Source organism: Arachis ipaensis, chromosome B3 (genome assembly GCF_059453495.1).
Source record: "Arachis ipaensis isolate K30076 ecotype BB chromosome B3, ASM5945349v1, whole genome shotgun sequence".
In the NCBI taxonomy this organism is placed as follows: domain Eukaryota; kingdom Viridiplantae; phylum Streptophyta; class Magnoliopsida; order Fabales; family Fabaceae; genus Arachis; species Arachis ipaensis.
Genome location: NC_142438.1, coordinates 69,029,645 through 69,036,709, shown reverse-complemented (window position 1 = coordinate 69,036,709; position 7,065 = coordinate 69,029,645). Strand labels below are relative to the sequence as shown.

The window sequence follows — 7,065 nt, the reverse complement described above, 5'->3', positions numbered from 1 at the left end:
AGCATTTCCACGTTTAAGCTCCAGTTTAACCTTAAACTGGAGCTTAAACGTGTTCGACTATTTCTCTCCTCCAGGGTTGCTTTCTCATTTCCACGTTTAAGCTTCAGTTTAACCTTAAACTGAAGCTTAAACGTGTTCGACCCAATTGCTCCTCCAGGGTTGTTTTCTTCATTTCCACGTTTAAGCTTCAGTTTAACCTTAAACTGAAGCTTAAACGTGTTCGACATTTCACACTCCTGGGTTGCTTTCTTCCATTTCCACGTTTAAGTTTCAGTTTAACCTTAAACTGAAACTTAAACTTCAAATTAAACGCCACTTTTTGAAAGGGGTTTCTGGGCCAAATATATTGAAGTTTAAGTTAGCATTTGAGCACAAACATTAACTTAAACGTATTATGGTATGAAACCCAATTGAATATCATGGTTTATGGGATTGGGCCTGAAGAATTGATGAGTCTGGAGCTTCAATTTGTTGAGTCTTGTGTCATTACTTGTTTATCACTAAGTTTGCTCAATGAATGTTACAGAATTGGATCACAGCCTCATCAGGATTATGGACCATAAACCCAAAGCAAAAGGAAATCAGGGAAAGGCCTCAAAGCCCAAGAAACACAACAGAAGCTCAATTTAGAAAGTGTATAAATAGGATAGAATTTAAGTTAGTTGGGAGGTTTTTACACGGAGAACTTTGGATCATTTTCTTTTAGTTTTGTAATTGAATTCAGAGCTATGACTCACTAAACCCCTTTCATTGGGTTAGGGAGCTCTATTGTAATTCAATGAATCAATAATAGTTTTATCTTCTTCTTCAATCTTTTCTCTTGAATTTTGTTAGAAAGCTTCTTGATCTAATTCCATTGGGTAGTTGTCTTGGGAAAGAAACTACCCATAATTGGAATCCTTCGGAACCTTGGGAAAGGAATGGAGGATTCATGCTAGAGAAGCTTTCCCACAGTGAATTGGATTGGGGTTTGGATGGATATTGTGACATGTAATCCTACCAAATTGTGGTTCATGAAACTGTGTGGTATAATCAGTGATCGAGCATCATCTCTTCTTATGAACATTTAAACCAAGGGATTGGGAATTTGTTTGTTTTTAGAGAGAATTGGTGAGCCAAGGGATTGTGATCCAATCATATAAGATTGCCAAGCAAAATTCAATGAATGCATTGGTTGAGGAAGGGATAAAAGTTATTTTGATTCGGAGATCTCAATATCTCCTAACACCCAATGAACTCCCCATTCCTGATTTACCACTTTCTCTTTACATTCTGCAATTAAATTCATGCAATCACCCCCATCCCTTTTAATTTCAGCAATTTAGCTTCTCGCTCTTTAATTCATGCAATTTTACATTCCGCAATTCTCATCTAAATCTTGATTCCGCTCAACTAGAACATACTTCTAATCCGAATTGCTCACTCAACCAATCCTTGTGGGATTCGACCTCACTCTATTGTGAGTTTTTACTTGACGATAACCGGTGCACTTGCCGGAAGGAATTTTGCCGATCGTGCAATTTCCTAAATCGTAGCATATCAAGTTTATGCACATCAAGTTTATGGCGCCGTTGCCGGGGATTAGTTTTCGATTGACAATTCTCAAATTGGAAGTTAACTAGATTGAGCATTTTTCTTGCTTTGTTAATTCAGTTCAAGTTACTTGTTGAATTTTAATTTCTGCACTCTGTTACATGCTTTCTTTCTTTATGCCTTTAAATTCAAGCAACTAACTCACTGACTCACTAACTATTTGAATTAATTTCTCAACTGCTCTAACCATACTCTTCCATTAACCAAGAGTATTTCACTTGTTTGTTGCCTGTGCTGTGTTCTTGTATGACACGTAGGAGAGGAGAGACATCAACTCCTCATTATACCGAACCAGAGCGGACCCTTCATAAACTTAGAAGGGAAGCAAGAGGGAAGAGAGTACTGGGAGAAGAAGAATCTGAAGGAGAATCTGAGGACAATTTTGAGGAAGCTTTAGATCTCAACATGGATAGAGAAGTTCACAACCATGAGAGAGCTGATGGAAACAATGCCATTCCCGAGAGGAGGGTTCTTGGTTCATACATAAACCCAACCTCTGGGAATTGTGGTAGCAGCATTCAGAAACCACCCATTCAGGCCAACAATTTTGAACTCAAACCACAGCTAATATCACTTGTGGAGGATCATTGTTCATTTGGTGGGAATGCTAATGAAGATCCAAACCAACATCTCACAAAATTCCTGAGAATTTGCGACACTGTGAAGTCCAATGGAGTCCAGGAAGATACCTATAGACTGCTCTTGTTCCCATTTTCACTTAGGGATAAGGCAGCTAAGTGGCTGGAATCATTCCCAAGGGGGAGCCTAACAACCTGGGATGAAGTGGAAAGCAAGTTTCTGGCACGTTTCTACCCCCCACAAAAGGTCAATAGGCTTCGATCTGAGGTTCAGACTTTTAGACAACAAGATGGTGAAACTCTCTACGAGGCATGGGAGAGGTTCAAGGATTTGACAAGGAAATGCCCACCAGACATGTTCCATGACTGGGTGCAATTGCATATTTTCTATGATGGACTTTCTTATGAATCAAGGAAGGCTGTAGACCATTCATCAGGAGGTTCATTGAATAGGAAAAAGACTGTGGAAGAAGCCATTGAAGTGATTGAGACAGTGGCTGAGAATGAGTACTACTATGCTTCAGAGAGACACAACACTAAGGGAGTTATGGAGCTGAACCATGTTGATACAATCTTAGCCCAAAACAAGGTGTTTGCCAAGCAACTAGCAGAGCTCACCAGGAAATTAGAAACAAAGCAAGTGGCTGCAATACACACACAAGATCAAGAGGAAGTAAGCACTGAAGGAGGTGATTGGGAAGAGGCCAATTATGTAGGAAATCAACAAAGGCAACCATATGATCCATATTCCAACACTTACAACCCAGGCTGGAAAAACCACCCAAACTTTCGGTGGGGAAACCAGCAAAACCAACATAACAAGTCCACATACCAAAACTCCAACCAAAGATCATACCAAGCCACACAAAACACTTACTCCCAACCATCATATCATGGCCAAAATAATCAACCTACCCAACCCAATCCGAACCAACAATTTCAAGATCAATTAAACAGGATAGAAGGAATGCTGGCAAACATGGGTCAGGACATAAGTGAGTTGAAAAGCTTTAGGGATGATGTGAGATCTACCTTAAGGAACCATGGTGAAAAACTCAAGAGGATGGAGTCTCAAGTAGGAGAGCTATCTCAACAGGCCCCCAAGTCAACTGCAGTGTTCCCTAGTGACACAGAAAAGAATCCTAAAGGGGAACAAAAGGGAGTGAGATGGGAAGAATGCAAGGCCATCACCATATTGAAGGAAGTCTCAGAAGAAGAAGGAATCAGACCCTCAGAACAGGAGCCAGAAATCTTGAAGGAAGGTGTGGAAGAAGCTAAGCAGGAAAGTGAAACTGAGCAAGCCAAGGAACTGCAAAAAGGCATGCTGGAAACATACCAACCAAAAGCACCATTTCCTCAGAGGTTAAGAGGAGGAGAAAAAGGGAAAACCTATTCAAGGTTTTTAGAGACATTTAAGTCTCTCCATATCAATATTCCCTTTCTTGAGATTCTCCAGCAGATGCCTACACATATCAAGTATTTAAAGGAATTGCTGAGAAAGAAAAGAGTTTTGAAGGGAGGACAAACTGTAATAATGAACAAAGAATGCAGTGCCCTCATCAAGAAGGACATAGTCTCTAAGAAAACAGACCCAGGAAGTTTTCATATCCCCTGCATCATAGGGGAAACAAAAATTGACAGAGGATTCTGTGATCTAGGAGCTAGCATAAATGTGATGCCTCTGACTCTTATGAAGAGGCTACAACTGAATGAGGTGAGATCCACTGATGTAATCATACAACTGGCTGACAAAACTCAGAAGCAAGCTGAAGGGGTAGTTGAAAATGTGCTGGTGAAAGTGGGAAATTATTTCTTCCCCACAGACTTTGTCATTTTGGACATGGAGGAAAGCTACCTACACCCTATCATTCTGGGAAGGCCATTTCTAGCCACTGCTAGAGCGCTCATAGATGTAGAACAAGGAGAGCTAATCTTGAGAATACATGATGAACAGCTTATTTTCAATGTTTTCAAACCTGCATCTGAGCCTGAACCAGAACCTGAAAAGCCTAAGGATGATAGTAGCCATCTGTGTTTGGAGGAAAGCAATCCAGCAGCTGAAACTCTGAAACAGTCCTTGGAAGGCAAACAAGAATTGCAAGAGTTAAAGCCACAAGAATCAATAGAAACAGATCAAAAGGATCCTCCTGGCATAAGGGTCAATGAAGAAATCCTCAAGAGAAAGGGAAGAATTTTAAAGAAATTGCCAAGAGGGTGGAGAAACAAGAAAATTCCCACTGAAGGTTTCTCTCCGGGAGATAAAGTGATATCAAGTCATTATCTGCCAATCCCACCGGGCCTCAAAACCATTCCTTCCCAGCTCCCTCAAGTGTTCACAATCAGGAAAGTTCTTTCTATGGAACATTTGGAAATCATGAAGGAATCAAATGAGGACGTTTTCATAGTGAGAGGAGAGGACATCAAGCACTACAATCCACCCTAACAAGGGGCAACCGTCAAGCTAATGACGTTAAAGAAGCGCTTGTTGGGAGGCAACCCAACCTGAGGTAATACCCCTTTGCTGTTTCTTTTATTTGTTTCAATAAAAAGGGTGAAGTAGTTTCTGTGCATTGCAAAGAATTAAGTTTGGTGTTTCACACCAAACAATGAATTCGTGGATCAATAATTCAAAGGGGAATGTGTGACTCTAAGTTTGGTGTTCCACCATAAAGATCAACTGAACACAACAACCTTTGAATTATATGAAAGGAACAACCATTCTAAGCAATCACAGAAATGCTTAAAATCCTTAGCAGCAACTTCATTCCAAGGAGAACTCAAGGATTCAAAGAGCAGAGAAGTAAGTAGGAGACTAAGTTTGGTGTTCACACACCAACTTAAGACTCAGACACTTACCCATATATAGTTGAGCTAACCACTCAAGTGCTTGAGAAGCAAGCAACTTCATCACTCTTTGCAGGAAAGGAAACAAGGATCTTAGAAAGAACATGAAGCAACAACTAGGAGAAGAAGGAGAAATCAAATTGTTTCCTGGCAACAAAGAGAAAACAAGAAATTTTACAAGGTGGTGGTGTTCCTTGACCATTCTTTAAAAGGCAAACAAAAGCATGCTTGTTCTGGTTTAAACTGTAATTGTTGAATCTTTCTGGAATGTGAAGTTTTTAGTATGAGTGTCTGTTTACTGCTTTTAATAAAGTGAATGCCTAGATGTTTGGATATAACTTCACCTTCTTAAACAAATGCTTGCCATGCTTGTTCTGTTTCCAAAAATAAAAGAAAAGTTTGAACAAAAGTAGCTTGGCTCAATTAGTGACAAATCAAGTAGAATTAAGTGGTGGTATGCATGCTTGATTGTTTAGTCAGATCACTGGAAATTGAGTGTAGAATTATCATTTTTGTGTAGAAGTTTGAATACTGTCTATGGATCTTGATGAATAAATGTCTTTGGCCATGAAAAAGAAAGAAAAAGAAGAAGAAAAAGCCACTGAAAAAGGGCAACCAAAAAGCAAAAAAATTGAGAAAATAAGCTAGGCACCAATGGTTTGAACTTCTGAGACAAATGCATGTGGTGTTTATGTATTAAGGATATGCTTGGATGAATAGGTTCTGAGGAGTGTTTCAACACTTGGTAACTTGGGTTAACTAACCCGGGATTATCAACCAAAAGTCCATTATCAAGAGCAACCTAAATACAAAACATTTAGTCACACAAAGAGGTGCTGGGCACCAATGTCTCAAGAAGAAATGTGAACTAAAATGCCTGTAGTGGATATGTGTAATGCACTGATAAGAAAAAGAAAATGCCAAAGGCTTGTGCAACACATGACACTAAGCAAACAAGGAGCAAGGGAGCTCTAAGAAAAAGAAAAGAAAAACAAAGAAGAGAAAAGTGCCAAGGACATAAGAATAACAAGAGGCCATAGCAGTGTTTGATGGATGCAATGAAAAAGTGATAATCTTACCTGATAAGAATGAAAAAGTGATGCTGCAACTTTCTGCATAAAACCCTTTTGATGAACTTCAAATGCTTGCTAATATAGCCAATGTAATTGCTTTCTGTTTCATACTTTCTTCTCAAATAACTCAGGACTTGCTTAGGGACAAGCAAGTATTAAGTTTGGTGTTGTGATGCCAAGGCATCTTAGGCTAGTTTCACTAGCATTTTTTTGTTAGTTTTAGTTGTTTTATGCATTTTCTTGAGCTTAAAGTAACCAAGAATGGTTAAATGAATAACAAAGCAATGAACCATCCAAACAGTATGATTTTGATGCAAATTCCATGAGTTTTTAGTTATATTACTTGAATGCTATGAATGGAAGATTTCTCATGAAATTTTGCAAGACTTTGATGCAATTGTTTGGATGATTTCAGGGAAGAAGAGGCTAGGCAAGGAAGCAACAAAATCAATAAAGGAAGCTTGAATATCACATGTGGAGTTTAAGTTCCAGTTTAAGCTTAAACTGGAACTTAAACTACCAAGCCATATAATGCTGGAAATGGCGTTTAAGTTCCAATTTAAGCCTAAACTGGAGCTTAAACGCCAGAATCATGAAGGCTAAGAAATGCTGGAACTGGCGTTTAACCTCCAGTTTAACCTTAAACTGGAAGTTAAACGCCAGAATGAGAATTTCACCAAGGGAGCATTTCCACGTTTAAGCTCCAGTTTAACCTTAAACTGGAGCTTAAACGTGTTCGACACAATTTCTCACCAGGAAGCATTTCCACGTTTAACCTCCAGTTTAACCTTAAACTGGAGGTTAAACGCCAGAAGTAAGAAAGGCACTAGGAGCATTTCCACGTTTAAGCTCCAGTTTAACCTTAAACTGGAGCTTAAACGTGTTCGACTATTTCTCTCCTCCAGGGTTGCTTTCTCATTTCCACGTTTAAGCTTCAGTTTAACCTTAAACTGAAGCTTAAACGTGTTCGACCCAAT

General features: G+C 39.2%; 1 non-coding gene across 1 annotated transcript; it reads right to left on the bottom strand.

Moving 5' to 3' along the window:
- Positions 1 to 2,424: 2,424 nt before the first annotated feature.
- Positions 2,425 to 2,528, bottom strand: LOC148571013 (small nucleolar RNA R71). The gene has a single exon (XR_015908399.1). It is a non-coding gene; the product is annotated as a small nucleolar RNA R71 (small nucleolar RNA).
- Positions 2,529 to 7,065: the final 4,537 nt, after the last annotated feature.